At 38.3% G+C, this 17,185-nt stretch overlaps 1 protein-coding gene across 5 annotated transcripts in view; it reads left to right on the plus strand.

The window, feature by feature from the left end:
* LMLN (leishmanolysin like peptidase) overlaps positions 1 to 17,185 on the plus strand; it is a 271,959-nt gene that overhangs the window by 138,305 nt on the left and 116,469 nt on the right. The window lies entirely within an intron of this gene.

Consider the following 17,185-nt stretch of genomic DNA (forward strand, 5'->3'; position numbering starts at 1 on the left):
TCAGGTTGGGGCCTATTGTAAAGGGTCTTAGATTGCAAGCTTTTATGGCAGTCACACATATTCAGGAGTTGTAAATTCTGAGATATTGAGCTATTTATATATAACCTGGTCATTCCCAGAAACTTCAGGTATTTATGTAATACCTGAGACTCAGAGCTAGAGCTCTGAAGCTATGAAAGTTGGCACTACCCAATACAGGAACTATTTAAAAAGTTGAAAAAGGGATCAGACTTAGACTGGATATATTAATGATGCTGATCTGGATAGGACTAAGGTATAGCAGAAGACTAGGTAAAGGATGATATGGTCTATATTTTAAAACTCAACTTCTATGTGAGACCAAAGGGAGAGATGTTTATTTGGTGCAAAATTTATATTTTAGGTAGCACATTACCTAATTTAACTTGCATGATCAGTTTAGTTAAACACCATAAGGACATGGTATCTTGAATAGGGAGCAAGATCTTATTGGTTTGTCCAGGTTAGTGTGATGCCCTGATATATCCCAGAGTAATTTAGGCATGGGATAAAGTATTTATTTGTAAAGTCCCCTTGGGGGACTGGGGAGAGAGGAGGAAATATTCAACTTCTCCCATTTTGAGAATTCCTGATATTCTCACAAGCAGTGGGGACAAACAAATCAATAGGCTAAACCCTTGATCTTCAGATTTGCCCCTATGAAATTTATTCCTGCAAAGGATAGGCTAAGCCTATTTAAAAGTATGCCTAAGAGTGACCCTCAGAGAACCTCTCTTGTTGCTCAATGTGGCCTCTCTCTCTAACCCAATTCAACAGGTGAACTCACTGCCCTCCCCCCACTATGTGAAACATGACTCTCAGGGGTGTAAATCTCCCTGGCAATGTGGGTCAGAAATCCTGGATGAGCTAGGAACCAGCATCATGGGATTGAGAAAGCCTTCTTGACCAAAAGGGAGAAGAGAGAAATTAGGCAAAATAAAGTTTCACAGGCTGAGAGATTTCAGACAGAGTCAAGAGTTTATCCTGGAGGTTATTCTTATGCATTATATAGATATCCCCTTTTTAGTTTATGGTGTAGTGGAGTGGCTGGAGGGAGGTACCTGAAATTGTTGAGCTGTGTTCCAGTAGCCTTGATTCATAAAGATAATTGTATTATGATATCGCTTTTGTAATATGACTGTGTGTTTGTGAAAACCTTGTGTTTGATGTCCTTTTATCTAGGGTATGGACAGATGAGTAAAAATAATGGATAACAATATATAAATAATAGGGGGGATAAATGGTAAAATAAATTGGGTAGATTGAAATACTTGTGTTCAATTGGAGGGAGAATTAAGAGGTATAGTGTGTATGAGTTTTTTCTTTTTTTCTTTCTATTTCTTTTTCCAGAATGATGCAAATGTTCTAAAAATGATCATGGTGATGAATATATAACTATGTGATGATATTGTAGCCATTGTTTGTACACCATATATGGACTGTATATGTGTTAAGATTTGTCAATAAGACTATTTTTTTTTTAAAAATTAAGTCAAACAAGAAAGGAGATGTAGATGGGAATTTTGGTGGGATTTTCCTTAGTAGGAGAAAATGAGCAAGTAGTTGGAATGATGTTTAAAAAGTTTGGTGATTTGGGAGGAAGTACCCAAATGCCTTTTAGTCTTCAAGTCACTTCCCCCACTCCCAAAAATCAAAATATATTTCCCCCTTAAATATAAAATGGAGTGCTTATTGAAAAAATTTAAACAGCTAAGAGAATAATAAAGGAAATAAAATTTTACCACTCAAAAACAGCCCCTGTTTTTGCTAAACATCCCTCTAGATATCTTTATGAATATGCATTCCTATGCACACACAGACTCTTTTATATAATGGGGCCATAGAATCCTATTTTTATCATCTAGTTTTAAAATTTGTTGTTATGTCTAATGTTTTTTTTCAGAAAGAGCACATGAATAGTAATTTAAAAGGCTAATCTACATTTTATAGGAAATATGTGCAAATATTTCCAAACGCTTACTGTTCATCAGCTACACAGAGATACGTTATTCCTAGAGTGTGCTTTGAAAACAAGTCAAATAGACTATGGTCCTGGATAGTTAAAAATGGACTCAAGATTTTACAGAACTCTAGCCTTACTTTGGTATTTCCTTTTGTGTTAGTTTGCAAGCTGCCAGATTGCAATATACCAGAAATTATTCAGCTTTTATAAAGAGAATTTAGTAAGTTACAAGTTTACAGTTCTAAGGAAGTGAGAGTTTTGTATTAGATTACCTCCATGGAGACGTAACATGCCCAATTGTAGGTGTGGCCTTTGATTAGATGGAGACGTGACTCCACCCATTCCTGGTGGGTCTTGATTTGTTTACTGGAATCCTTTAAAAGTGGAAACATTTTGGAGAGAGTCAGAAATGACAAAAGCTAAATGAGAGAGCAGATGTACATGCTTGCCTTCACTTAAGTTCTAAGGAAGTGAGAGGTTTATTAGATTATCTCCATGGAGACGTAACATGCCCACCTTCACTTAAGAAAGGCTGATGGGTCAGGAACACTTCTATTAGCTGGGTAGTCACGTGGATGGCATCTGCTGGTCCCTTTCTCCTGTGTTTTGTTGCTTTTAGCCTCTGTTCCTGTGGGGGTTCCTCACCTTGCTTCTCTGGGACTGGCTCTCATCTCTTGGCTTCCCTTGACTCTCTCCAGGTTCTGGCTTGCTTAGCATCTCATGGTCTGCTGGGCTCCAAGCATCTCCAAATATCCGTGTCTCTGTTCTCTGAAGTTTGTATTCTGCAAGCATCTATATCTGCTGTCTCTGTCAGCTTTTGCAAAGTGATTGTGTGATTGTGAAAACCTTGTTCTGATGCTCCTTTTATCTATGGAATGGACAGATGAGTAAAACATATGGATTAAAAAGAAACAAATAATAAGGGGAACAAATGTTAAAATAAATTGGGAAATACTAGTGGTCAATGAGAGGGAGGGGTAAGGGGTATGCTATGTATGAGTTTTTTCTTTTTATTTCTTTTTCTGGAGTGATGTAAATGTTCTGAGAAATTATCATGGTGATGAATATACAACTATGTGTGATATTGTAAGTCATTGATTGAACACCAAGTATGGAATGTTCATATATTAAGAATGTTCATATTGTATGTTGATTGGTTTTATTAATAAAAATTAAAAAAAATAAAAATAAATTATTTTCTTCTCCACAGTTGGGAGGTATGGCTTTCTTTCAAACAGTATTAATTTGTATCATTGTAAATTCACAGTCACCATCCTCAGGTGGATTTTGCCCAGTAATCTTACATTTCTCTACTTGCTTACTTTCCCACTCTCTTAGGGTTGCCTGATTTAGCAAATTAAAAAATCAGGATGCCCAGTCTAATCTGAATTTCAGTTAAACATACTTAAATATAAAAAGTATTTGTTGTTTATCTGAAATTCAGATTTGTCTGGGCACCCTGTAGTTTTACTTGCTAAATCTGGCAACACTAACTAGAAGATATATATAGTTGGCAAGGAAGTTAATTGGGGAGGGAAGACAGATGTAAAGCTGGAGAGAGCAAGCACAAGCTTGTAGCCAACAAGGATGGAATTAAACCCGTGTCGGTTCTCCTTGCCTCCAACTTTGATGAGATGGATGTCCTGCGCAAATTGGGGCCCTTCATCCTAGAGTTAAAGACATACACCTGGCCCAGAAATCTTAGAAGCTGAAAAAGGATCAAGGGGAGGCCTGCCCATTGTCCCATGCCAATGAAGTGAACCAGCCGATAAATAATATATATGAGTTACAAAATGGCTGCTGATGCACTTCTGCCCTCAAAATCTCCCACAAGGATCTTTCTTGTGTGGAATATGATATGGTGCAGCTGCTGTGGAAAGCACTATAGTGGTTCCTTGTAAAGGTAAATTATAGAATTACTATATGAACTACAATTCCACTCATAGATATATACCCAAAGAAATAAAAAACACAAACTCAAATACTTATACATTAATGTTCATAACAGCATCAGTCACAATAACCAAAAGGCAGAAGCAACCCAAGTGTCCTTCAACAGATGAAAAGATAAGCAAAATGTGGTTTATATACAATGGGATATTATTCAGCCATAAGAGGGAACAAAGTCGTAATACATGCTGCAATATGGATGAACCATGAAGACATCATGTTGAGTGAAATAAGCCAGACAAAAAAGGACATATATCATATGATTTCACTTATGTGAAATATCTAGAAATAGCAAATTCATAGAGACAAGTACCTTAGAGGTAGTATGGAAGGGGAGAAAGGGAAAAGTGGAGTTGTTGATTGGTGGGTATAAGGGTATTTGAAAATTTGGAAATTTTTAAATAACATTAGTAACAGCAACAATAATAAATAATCTCTCTTTTGTCCCACCCTAACAGGAAATTGGGGAAAGGGAATTCTGGGAAATGTAGTTCAACTGGCCAAGGTGACAATGCCCCCAGACCTCTGCTCTGTTTTAAAAAGAGACTTGATGTTGACTACCTGTGACAAATGAATAATTTGCCCAGAAAGAAACAGCTACCCTTTACTGAATGTTTACTACATTAAGCACTTCACATACATAACTTTGCAGAGAGTTTACTTATTTGTATAAATATATGAGTATGCCCAATGTAAACATGATCTCATTTAGCTTGAAACAGTGCGGCAGATTTGGTATTATTATTTATCATTTATAGATGAAGAAATTAAGGGTTAGAAAGGTGAAATTTTTCTATAAACACACAATGAGCATGGGGCAGAGATATAATCGAAGCCCGGTCTATCTAAACCCTTACTCCTAACCAGTATGCTCTGCACTATCCAGTCTCCTTAGAAGCTGTAGGCTCTTATGTCATAAACTTTCAGTCTGCAAACAACCAGTCTACAGAACACTGAGAAGTTTTCATGCACTAGTACTCCTCAGTGGCTCAACATTTGACACTGCTGGTTTGGGAACGAGTTCTTGAGGCACTGGCCACACTTTTTAAGAACTGACCTGAGCTAAAATCCCAGCCCTTCCACTTAGTAGTTGAATGGCCCTGGACAAGTTACTTGATCTTTATCAGCCTCATCCTCCTCAGGAGGACAATAATTCCTACTTTACAAAATTGTTGTGAAGATTAAATGATATTGGAGTCTTGACTTCCGGGCCAAGATGGCGGCTTAGCAATGTGCACATTGTAGTTCGTCCTCCAGAACAGCTACTAAGTAACCAGAAACAGTACAGAACAGCTCCTGGGGCCACATCAGTGGCCGGACACACAGCATACCCCAGTTTGGACCAGCTGGACTTGCTGCGAGCCCCCCTAGAACTGTGAGTTCCCCAAGCTGCAGTGGCTGATGCCCCTCCCCCACAGACTGCTTCCCAGAGGGGAAAGGAAAGAGACTTTACCAGCAGTAGGGGCTGAATCCAACCAAGCACCAATTGTGGCATTAATTAACAAATTCTAACTACTGAAAATAGGCCCCAGATCAGATGAACCTGGTCAAAGCGGAGGTTGCTCATTTTTGCCATGGCACCAAGGGGGCAGGGCTGACAGAAAAAGAAAAAAACAGAAACAGAGGTTTTTGTGGCTGTGTTTCTACAAAGGCTTGACTGCCTTTGGATACAGTGGCAGGGCTTCTCAGGCTGCAACTGCTCCAGGCATAAGCAGAAACAAGCTCGTTTGAGGGCCTGTCTGGAGTCTGTACTTTCCCCAGGGGAGGGGTAAAGCCCAACTCAGGTGGAATCCCTCCCTCAAGGAATTCAGACCCCAGGGTTTGGTAATTTGAAGCTATTAAAACCAGCCTACAACCTCTCTGTTTCTACCATATCCCCAGCAGGGAGAGTCTGCCAAAGTTAAAAGTGCCGCATCATCTTATGCTGGTGGGACCTGCAGGCAGACAGGCACCACATACTGGGGAGGATAAGAAAAACAGAGCCCAGAGACTTCACAGGAATGTCTTTTAGGCTGCTGGGTCTCACTCTCAGGGAAAACTGATGCAGGTGACACCTTCCCCCTAATAGGAGGCCAGTTTGTTTGGGAAAACCTGGCTGGTGTCTATAATACCTACATAGACCCTCCTAAGGGTGTCTATAATACCTACATAGACCCTCCTAAGGGTGGGGGGGGGGAAAGGCACTATACAAGCAGGGCAAGAAACAAGAAATCAAGAACTGAAAAATTCTTCTCTGTTAAACAAAACCTAAGGTAGAGGTCCAGAAAAACCTGAACTGAATGTCAATGAACAGATAGACAACAAATTCATCCAGCAAGAAAACCCTAGGTAAAAGAAGTGAAAGCAATATCCAGAATACACTAATTAAGGTAATTAAATGCCTAGATGCCAGCAAAAAATAACAAATCACACTAGGAAAATTGAAGATATGGCCCATTCAAAGGAACAAACCAACAATTCAAATGACATACAGGAGCTGAAACAATTAATTCAGAATGTACAAACAGACATGGAAAACCTCATCAAAATTCAAATCAATGAATTGAGGGAGGATATAAAGAAGTCAAGGAATGAACAAAAAGAAGAAATTGAAAGTCTGAAAAAACAAATCACAGAACTTATGGGAATGAAAGGCAAGGTAGAAGAGATGAAAAAAAACAATGGAAACCTACAATGGTAGATTTCGAGAGACAGAACATAGGATTAGTGAACTGGAGGATGGAACATCTGAAATCCAACAAGAAAGAGAAAATATAGGGGAAAAAATGGAAAAATATGAGCAGGGACTCAGGAAATTGAATATGGAGTGCACAAATATACATGTTGTGGGTGTCCCAGAAGGAGAAAAGAAGGGAAAAGAAGGAGAAAAACTAATGGAGGAAATTATCACTGAAAATTTTCCAACTCTTATGAAAGACTTAAAATTACAGCTCCAAGAAGTGCAGCGTACCCCAAACAGAATAGATCCAAACAGACATACTCCAAGACATTTACTAATCAGAATGTCAGAGGTCAAAGAGAAAGAGAGAATCTTGAAAGCAGCAAGAGAAAAGCAATCCATCACATACAAGGGAAGTCCAATAAGACTATGCATAGATTTCTCAGCAGAAACCATGGAGGCAAGAAGACAGTGGGATGATATATTTAAATTATTAAAAGAGAAAAACTGCCAACCAGGAATTCTATATCCAGCAAAATTGTCCTTCAAAAATGAGGGAGAAATTAAAACATTTTCAGACAAAAAAACCACTGAGAGAATTTGTGATCAAGAGACCAGCTCTGCAAGAAATACTAAAGGGAGCACTAGAGACAGATACGAAAAGACAGAAGAGAGAGGTGTGGAGAAGAGTGTAGAAAGGAAGACTATGAGTAAAGGTAAAAAGAAGGAAAATTAGATATGACATATAAAATCCAAAACGCAAAATGGTAGAAGTACTACCCGTGCAGTCATAGCACTAAATGTTAATGGATTAAACACCCCAATCAAAAGACATAGACTGGCAGAATGCTATAGTTTTCACAATGTGACTGTGTGATTGTGAAAACCTTGTGTCTGATGCCCCTTTTATCTATCTTGTCAACAGACAAGTAGAACATATGGAATAAAAATAATAGGGGGAACAAATGTTAAAATAAATTTAGATTGAAATGCTAGTGATCAATGAAAGGGAGGGGTAAGCAGTATGCTATGTATGAATTTTTTTCTGTTTTCTTTTTATTTCTTTTTCTGAATAGATGCAAATGTTCCAAGAAATTATCATGATGATGAATATGCAACTATGTGATGATATTATGAATTACTGATTATATATAGAGAACAGAATGATCAAAAGTTAAGAATGTTTGCATTTGTTGGGTGTTTTTTGGTATTTAAAAAAAATTTAAAAAAGGAAAAAATATTTAACAACAAACAGCAAAAATGCTATTGTGAAAACTATAGCATTATACAATCATCTTCAAGAAACATGGCTACTGAAACACAGCTCTACATTTTCAGGCAGTTCCCTCCAGCCTCTCCATTACATCTTGACTAACAAGGTGATATCTGTTTAGTGTGTAAGTATAACCTCCCGTATAACCTCTCAACTCTGTTTTGAATCTCTCAGCCATTGACACTTTATTTTGTCTCATTTCACTCTTCCTCCTTTTGGTCGAGAAGGTTTTCTCTAGCCCTTGATCCTGAGTCTCAGATCATTCTAGGGTTTTTCTCAATCTCTTGGTGCTGAGTCTCAGCTCTTTCTAGGATTTCTGTCCCATGTTGCAAGGAAGATCCACACCCTGGGAGTCATGTCTCACGTAGATAGGTGGAGGGTGGTGAAATTGCTTGTTGTGTTGGCTGGAGAGTGAGGCTACATCTGAGCAACAAAAGAGGTTCTCTTGGGGGTGACTCTTAGGCCTAATTTTAAGTAGACTTGACCTATCCTTTTTGGGGTTAAGTTTCATAAGAACAACCCCCCAGACTGGGGGCTCAGGTTATAGCTATGGTTGTCCACCCTGCTTGTGAGAATATCAAGAATTCAACTTGGAAAAGTTGAATTTTCCCCCTTTCTCATCATTCCCCAAAGGGGATTTTGCAAATACTTTATTATTTATGGAGCAAATCACTCTGGGATTTATTGGGGCATCACTCTTGACAAACCAATAAAATCTCATCTCCTACTCAAGGTTCCATGTACTTACGGTGCTCAGTTAAGCTGTCCACATAAGTTATATTAGGAAATGCACTAGTCAAAATATAAATTTTGTACCAAATATTTTTTGCTTTAGTCTCACACATAAGTTGAAATTTTAAAATATTAACTACTATCTATTTTCAGCACCCTGCAGTAATGACATTCCTTTGTTCTTTGTCATGCAAAAACATTTAAAAATACGTACATTTAGTCACTATCATCATACATTCCTAGATTATACTATCTCAATCTTTATCATCTATCTTTCTTTGTGATTTCATTTATGCCCCCAGCCCTGCTCCCTCTATCATTCTCACATTCAGCTTCATTCAGTGTTTAACATAATTGTATTGCAGTTAGGTAGTATTGTGCTGTCCATTTCTGAGTTTTTATATTCAGTCCTGTTGCACAATCTGTATCCCTTCAGCTCCAATTACCCAATATCTTACCCTATTTCTATCTCCTGATGGTCTCTGTTACCAAGGAAATATTCCAAGTTTATTCACTAATGTCAGTTCATATCAGTGAGACCATACAGTATTTGTCCTTTTGTTTCTAGCTAATCTCACTCAGCATAACGCCTTATGGGCCATCCATGTTGTTACATACTTCATAACTTTATTCTGCCTTACAGCTGCCTAATATTCCATTGTATGTATATACCACAGTTTGTTTAGCCACTCCTCTGTTGATGGACGTTTTGGCTGTTTCCAGCCCTTCGCAATTGTAAATAATGCTGCTATAAACATTGGTGTGCAAATATCCGTTTGTGTCCTTGCCCTCATGTCCTCTGAGTAGATACCTAGCAATTGTATTGCCGGGTCATATGGCATTTCTATATTTTGCTTTTTGAGGAACCGCCAAACAGCCTTCCACAGCGGTTGTGCCATTTGACATTCCCACCAACAATGGATAAGCGTGCCTCTTTCTCCACATTCTCTCTAGCACTTGTCATTTTCTGTTTTATTGATAATGGCCATTCTGGTGGGTGTGAGATGATATTTCATTGTGATTTTGATTTGCATTTCTCTAATAGCCAGGGAAGTTGAGAATCTCTTCATGTACCTTTTGGCCATTTGTATTTCCTCTTCTGAGAAGTGTCTGTTCAAGTCTTTTTCCCATTTTGTAATTGGATTGGCTGTCTTTTTGTTGTTGAGTTGAACAATCTCTTTATAAATTCTGGGTACTAGATCTTTATCTGATATGTCATTTCCAAATATTGTCTCCCATTGTGTAGGCTGTCCTTTTACTTTCTTGACGAAGTTCTTTGATGCACAGAAGTGTTTAATTTTGAGGAGTTCCCATTTCTTTCTTTCTTTCTTCAATGCTCTCTCTATATATAGAACAGAATGATCAAAAGTTAAGAATGTTTACATTTTTTGTTGTTATTTTAAAAAAAATTAATTAAAAAAAATGTATAATGGAGAGGCTGGAGGGAACTGCCTGAAAATGTAGAGCTGTGTTCCAGTAGCCATGTTTCTTGAAGATGATTGTATAATGATATAGGTTTTGCAATATGACTGTGTAATTGTGAAAACCTCGTGTCTGATGTTCCTTTTATCTGTGGTATGGACAGATGAGTAAAACGTATGGATTAAAAATAAATAAATAATAGGGGAATAAATGTTTAAATAAATTTAATAGATTGAAATGCTAGTGATCATAGAAAGGGAGTGGTAAGGGGTATGGTATGTATGAATTTTTTTCTTTTTATTTCTTTTCCTAAATTGATACAAATATTCTAAGAAATGATCATGATGATGAATATACAACTGTGATGATATTGTGAGTTATTTATTAAATACCAAAAATAGAATTATCATATGGTAAGAATGTTCATTTTGTATGTTGTTATGTTTTAAAAAATTTTTTTTTAATTAATAATTTAAAAAAAGTAGGCTGAGGGCAGTGTGACAGTGGCTCAGTGGCAGAATTCTTGCCTGCTATGCTGAAATCTGGGTTTGATTCCCAGTGCCTGCCCATGCAAAAAAAAAAGAAAGAAAGAAAGAGGCAGGCTCTTCTTTTTCAACAGAGTTGCGTTCCATTTTGTCTCCCCTCCTTTAACATCCCTGAATAAGGTCATGTTTGGCCATTTCACATTGTCTAGTGCAGTTGTTTGACAACCATCTAAAATGTATTTGTTATTCCTGATTTTTCCTTTCACTTCATGGGGCTGCCTTTTCCTATCCATTTCCATAACTCTTTCCCTGCTCCAGGATTATATTCTTGTGCTTGTTGAGATGAAACAAAAAGGAAAGCTTCCCATCACCTCTACTCTGGAGATCTCTCAAACATCTCCATTGGACTGCAGCCCTTCTGCACAACTCTTTTCTGCTCCTTTAACTCCCATATTGTGTGGTTTTGCACAACAATGAAGAAAATACCAAGGAACTAAAACAAGATTAGGCACGTGTGTTTCGATCTCCAGCCTCCTGACTCAATTCAGATTCTCACATGATTCGCGAGCTGGGCGGTTATGGGCCGCTGCAGCCTCAGCCCTGGGTTTTCCTGTGTTCCCACCTCAGCAGCCTGGCCACCAGGAAGCAGGTTTTCCTACCTGGGTTCTCCAGGCCTTACTTTTATTCCAGGCTAGACTGATAACCGGAAGCCCCTGAAATCCAGGCAGGTGTCCTGAGAACAGAGCCCTTCTCCCCTGCCTCCTGCTCAGCTCCCCAAAGCTGTGCTTCATCCTAACCTCCCCTCATTGGTGAGGATGAGCTCATCCAGCCTCCTGGTCCCTGCTTTCTAGACAGTTTCTTTTTGCTGCTTTTAGTTTTCTTCTCTCAAGAAGTCACTCAGTTTACAACTAATCCTGACTAGCAGGACAGAGCACAGGTACATCAACCGAAGTTCACAGGGCAAGTTCTAGCACATTTGAACCCATACCAGAAAGGTTGGCACCCCTGCACTCCTTTCCCGCCTCCTCACTGCCCCCATCTCCCATTCACATCACACAAAACAGCCAGTGTCTCTTTCCCTAAATATTGGTTTGAATATGTCACATTTCTGCTTCAATTTCCATCTGGTTTGAATTTGCATCTCTCATTAAGTTGAAATTCTTTACATGTGTTTTACTTTTGCTCTGGGTCTTTGCCATTATCATCTGAGTTTCTCTCAGTAGTGCCCTGCTCGGGCTCCTGAGGACAGCCAGCTCTATGGGCTTCTTGTCACCACACGTGATGTCAGAACTTTTCTGTTCTGTTACTTGTCATTTCCCCAGGCTGAACTAACCTCCCTCTCATAGTTACAAGCTCCTGGCTTGCAAACATCTCACAAATATAAGGCTTGCTTTAAGTAACTTGACATTTGGTGGTGGGCTGTGGATTAATAATCAAAGTAGCATCACATACCAGTTTCTACATTTTAAAAACCACATTTGAATGGAAATGAATGCATTGTTTCTTTTATTTTAAAATATCTTCTTTTATTCTTACTACAAAACTAATTCATTGTCATTACAGAACTTTTAGAAAATATGAAAAATTACAAAAGAAGAAAATAAAAATATTCCTTATTTATAACATAGACCATTGCTAATATTTTAATGTATCGCCTTCTATTATTTTTATTCTATGCTTATAGACATACTTAAAACAAAAAAAAATATGGATATATGGATAGACATGGGTTCTAGACTTTGAACCACACTTGAAAGGTTATTTCAACATAATACATCACAAACATCTTTCCAAGTCATTGACCACTGTTATCCTGCTACCATACTCACTTAAAGGTTACGTTGTATTTGTTTTGTTTCATGACTATATCATAATTTAGGTCATCAATATCCTTTTTGTAAATATTGAGGTTATTTCCATTTTTTAGTATTAAAAAGGATTACCACAAGGAACATCATTAAGCTGAATATTTATGCATATCAGGAGGTAGATGAGGTTCTAAAAAGACAACATAAAGGATCTTGTGGTGATAGAACTGTTCTATATCTCGATGGCAGTGGAAACACAAACCTATACATGATAAAATTCCATAGGACTAAATACACACACCAACCACAAATGAACACAGGTAATACTTGAATAAGAATAAGGTCTGTGGATTGTGTCAATGTCAAAATCCTATTTATGATATTGTTCTATAGCTTTGCAGGATGGTAGCATTGGGGGAAACTGGGTAAAGACCAAAAAAATCTCACTATATTATTTATTACAACTCCTTGTCAGTCTGAAATTATCTCAAAATAAAAGATTATTTAAAAAAAAAAGTAAAAAATATGTATTTATGTACACCAGTGGTAGTTCATTAAGATGAATTTCAAAAAGAAAAACTACCAAGTTAAAAGCATTATTCTAAAGGCTTTTGATCCTTACTACACTCCAGAAGGGATTTACCTTATGTATGTTCCTACAGACAAAGTGAAAACTCCCTCTCACAAAACTTTATAATTTTTAAACTACTTTAAACTACAAAAATCACTACTCATCAGTATTTCATTCCTTCAAGATCTTAAAACAGCAACACCGTGGTTTCTCCATATTTAAATGAAAACTGTTTTGTGTTCTTATAATTTCTATATTGGTTAATACCGTTCCACTCCTATAAGTTGGGAAACTCTCTTAATGGGGTGGGACCAAGAATTCACATTTTTTCTGTGGCTGTAGCAGGGCTTCTCAAATTGCAAAAGTATTACCCAGAGAGCTTGTTAAACTAATCCTGGTAATCACACTTGTGGGACACACCAGTTACTAGATCTTTCTTCTTATGGATGGTTGTGACCTTGGAGTTCTATGAGTTATTCAAGCAACACCTTGAGTAGCATCATCTGACACTGTTAGAAATGTAACCTTTCTGGCCCCACCACAGGCTACTGAATCAGTCTGTGTATGGAACCCGGGTACCTGTCTTAGTAAGCTCTCCAAGGGCATATCAGAATCCGAATTCTGAGCATCACTCTTTATTTTATCTTCCTCCCCCCACTCTCAGTAGAGGATTAGCTCTCTGAGTGCAGGACTTTTATCCATTTATATTCACCCTTACATCCCTAATACCTAGCACACCTTTGGGGACAGAGTGGGTGCGCAATAATTGTTCAAGTGAACATTTAAAATAACCAAACCCTGTTCCATGAAGTCTCTATCCTCACTTTGGACAAAGTGGCCAGACTCTCAAACCAGGCTCTATCAGTTGTTACCATTACAATGTGGGAGCAGAAAGGATTTTCCCATCTAGAGCAGACGGAAACAAAAGTCAGGAAAATTTTCACAGGGCTAATTTCTCCCCAAATGAATGCCCAGAGATTTCCTGATACATAATAGGTATTCAATAAATAATGTCTTAAATATTTGAGGAAAAATGAGCAAGACACTCTTGCTTTATGCTGCCTGTTCTAAAGCCAACATCCTTTAGAACTGATCCACCGGGTCTCTGCCCACTCAATCCAGTCTTTCAGGGCATCCTGGGTTCCAAAAGAGACTCTATGTGAGTCCAGGGTTCTTTTTGTGATTAAGATGCACAGCTGTCCAAGGCCTTCACCTTCAGGGCAGTTCCTTAATTCTCTCAGTCACTGAGGTTAGTTATGAGGCTTATAGCGAAAGCTCAGGATTTGACAAACCTGTTACAAAATGGGTGTCATGCTCAGGACATGAAGAGGTTCACTGCAGCTGACCTCAAGAATTCTTTTTCACCTTCCTGACAATCATCATTTTTATTTCTCTTTGGAATTTTGCCCTCTGATCCCGCTGAGTTCAAAAAGACATGTACTTACCCAGTACATGGAAATGGGTCCTTGGAGAAGCAGCAGTGATGAGTTGGAGTTTGCAAAGCAGCACTCTTTCCTTGGTCCCCAAAACACACCTCAACAAATAAGGGTGCGATCATAGTTATCACTCAGCAAAGCAAGTGCCAAGTCAGATGCCAAGATAGATGCTGAAGTCCCCAGGCTCCCCATGACCCCTCAGCTCTAAGCACACAGCCCACATGGGATTCAGAGGGATGGCAAACACAACGATATCTCCATTGCTGATGAATTCACAGGTGGCGAGACCTGCCTCTTAGAAACAGAAAAAGTAGTCTCTACCTGTGTCTTCTGACAAGTCACCCCTCTCCCCCACCACCATTCTCCCCCTATGCACATAATGAAGCCTGGTTAGAAAAATTTCCTGGGGAATTTGAAATTGGACCAGGGGTTGGGACCCTAACCCAGACCTGCCAGAAGGCACACACTGTGCTCCATTGGTTTAGCCTCTGCTTCAGTTTCTCTATAAAGAGGGGGCCTTAATCACAGAGTCTATTCAAAGCTCATTCCACCAGCCTCTTGCCTCCTGGGAGCTCATTTCTAAATGATCCAAGAAAGACATTTACATGTCTTCATTACTGGAGATGCTCAGTGTAATTTTTATTTTATTACAAAAGACATTTTTCATCTCAGGCATTTGTGGAATAATTTTACTTATTTATATTTCCTTTTCTCTATACAGCCCTCTTGAATATACTAAATTCCTCCTTAATATACTAAATTTTATTATTTGCCACAGTTCCTTAGTAAGCAGTTTTCTCCTTTTCTTTTTTCTCTTTTTAAAAAAGTTTTTTAACTGCTAAATATAGCATATATACAAAGAAAAGAAAAAAAAAGTAACAAGTAGTTACAGGACAGATTTCAGAGTTTGTTATGGGCTACAATTCCACTATTTCAGATTTTTCCTTCTAACTGCTCCAAAACACTGGAGGCTAGAAAAAATACTTTTTCTTCCTTTTTTTTGTGAAAAATAACATATATACAAAAAGCAATAAATTTCCAAGCACATTGCAACAATTAGTTGTAGAACAGATTTCAGAGTTTGGCATGAGTTACAATTCCACAATTTTAGGTTTTTCCTCCTAACTCTTCCAAGATTCTGGAGACTTAAAGAAATAACAGTATCGTGATTCAGCAATTATACTTGTTTGTTAAACCCTACCTTCTCTGTATAACTCCACCATCACCTTTGATCTTTCTCCCACTCTTTAGGGGTATTTGGGCTATGCCCGTTATAATTTTTGCATGTTGGAAAAGCTGTCAGTAATATGGGATAGGGGGATGGAACTAGTTGATGTTCTAGAGAGGCTGGTCGCTCTGCATTTCAGGACTTACCTAGTCCAGGGACCCCTCTGGAATTGGTAGGTTTCTGGAAAGTTACCCTGGTGCATAGAACCTTTGTAGAATCTTATATAATGCCCTAGGTGTTCTTTAGGATCGGCATGGCAGGGATGGTTTTGATGGGGGGTTGGCAAGTTATGGTAGGTAGCAATGTCTAACTGAAGCTTATGTATGTCTCACTGAAGCTTGCGTATAACCTTTTCTTTTTATTCTCCTTCTCTCTTTAAGTATTTCATCTCCGAGTAAGAGCTTCACACGTTTCTGCATTCTCACTGTCTCAGGAAGAAGAGATTCACCCTCTTCCCCTGACATTGTTCTTTATCATGATTATCACCCAATTCTCTCATCTCTCTACCTGCTTCTGCTCCCAAATCAGTGGCATTCATGAAAAAGTCTTGCGTTTCTGTGCTGTTCTTTCTTAAGCCCTGTGCTCTCAGTCACGCTTTTTCTCTTTTTCCTCTGAATGTCTTGATCAGTCAGTGCATGCCACATTATACTTTCCTTCATTCCTTCATTCATCCGTTCACTCATTCTGTATTTGTGGGTATCAGTGCTATGCTGGCCTGGGCGATTCAGCTGTAAAGGAGCAGACATTGTTCCTGCCCTTGGTCTTGCCCTCATTTTGCCTTAACTTTGTACAATATTATAGTACATCAAAGTGTAAGCTTGTTAAACACATTTTTTCCCTTTATGCAAGGTAAGAGAAAATGTATTTGCCCACCAAACAATTTCTATTTTAAACAGCCAGAATTCTTCAGGTGGGACTGGCCCTGGGGGCAGCTTGGAATCAAATGTCCAGAGGGTGGCCGACCCCTACTCAGTGGGGCAAGGCTCAAAATGGAAACCACCTGACCCTTCCCAGTGGGCAGCTGCCTCCCAGATTCACTGACTGTTTCAACACAATTGTGGACCCAGTTGTGCAAGATGTTCCGATTTTTTTTCAAGGAAAGACATAAAACAGAAATTGATATAAAATCTTTGGGTTTTTAAATATTGACAACTAATTCAAACACAACTACTTCAGATCAAATACATCCACTGGCTATATTTTGGGCTCTACTTTATAATTCTATATTAAAATTTTTTTGTTTTATGTATACAGATAAAACAATATATTTCTATTCATATGAAATTTTATATATGAAATTTTCTTGTTCCATTATCTGCCTTAAAGACCTCTGCCTTTGTTTGCAAGTCTTTTCACCATATTTTCCTCAAAAGTCCTCCCTTTGTACTTTCTAATATATCCTTTCATTACAAGTACACTTTTTTCTCTCTGGTCTTAAATCTCTGGCAAATGGAAGACATAACATCCCAAAGGTTGTCTTTCCTGCCTTGTTTCATCCAACCCTAAAATCAGTGCATTGTGAAACAATTTCATATATATCAGTACCAGGTCTTCTCCCAAGACTGATAAGACTTAAAACTAGTTAACCTGCTCACTATGTTAAACTATGAAGGCCTCAGAGATTTTGTCACCCCCAAGCA

Source organism: Tamandua tetradactyla, chromosome 10 (assembly GCF_023851605.1).
Source record: "Tamandua tetradactyla isolate mTamTet1 chromosome 10, mTamTet1.pri, whole genome shotgun sequence".
In the NCBI taxonomy this organism is placed as follows: domain Eukaryota; kingdom Metazoa; phylum Chordata; class Mammalia; order Pilosa; family Myrmecophagidae; genus Tamandua; species Tamandua tetradactyla.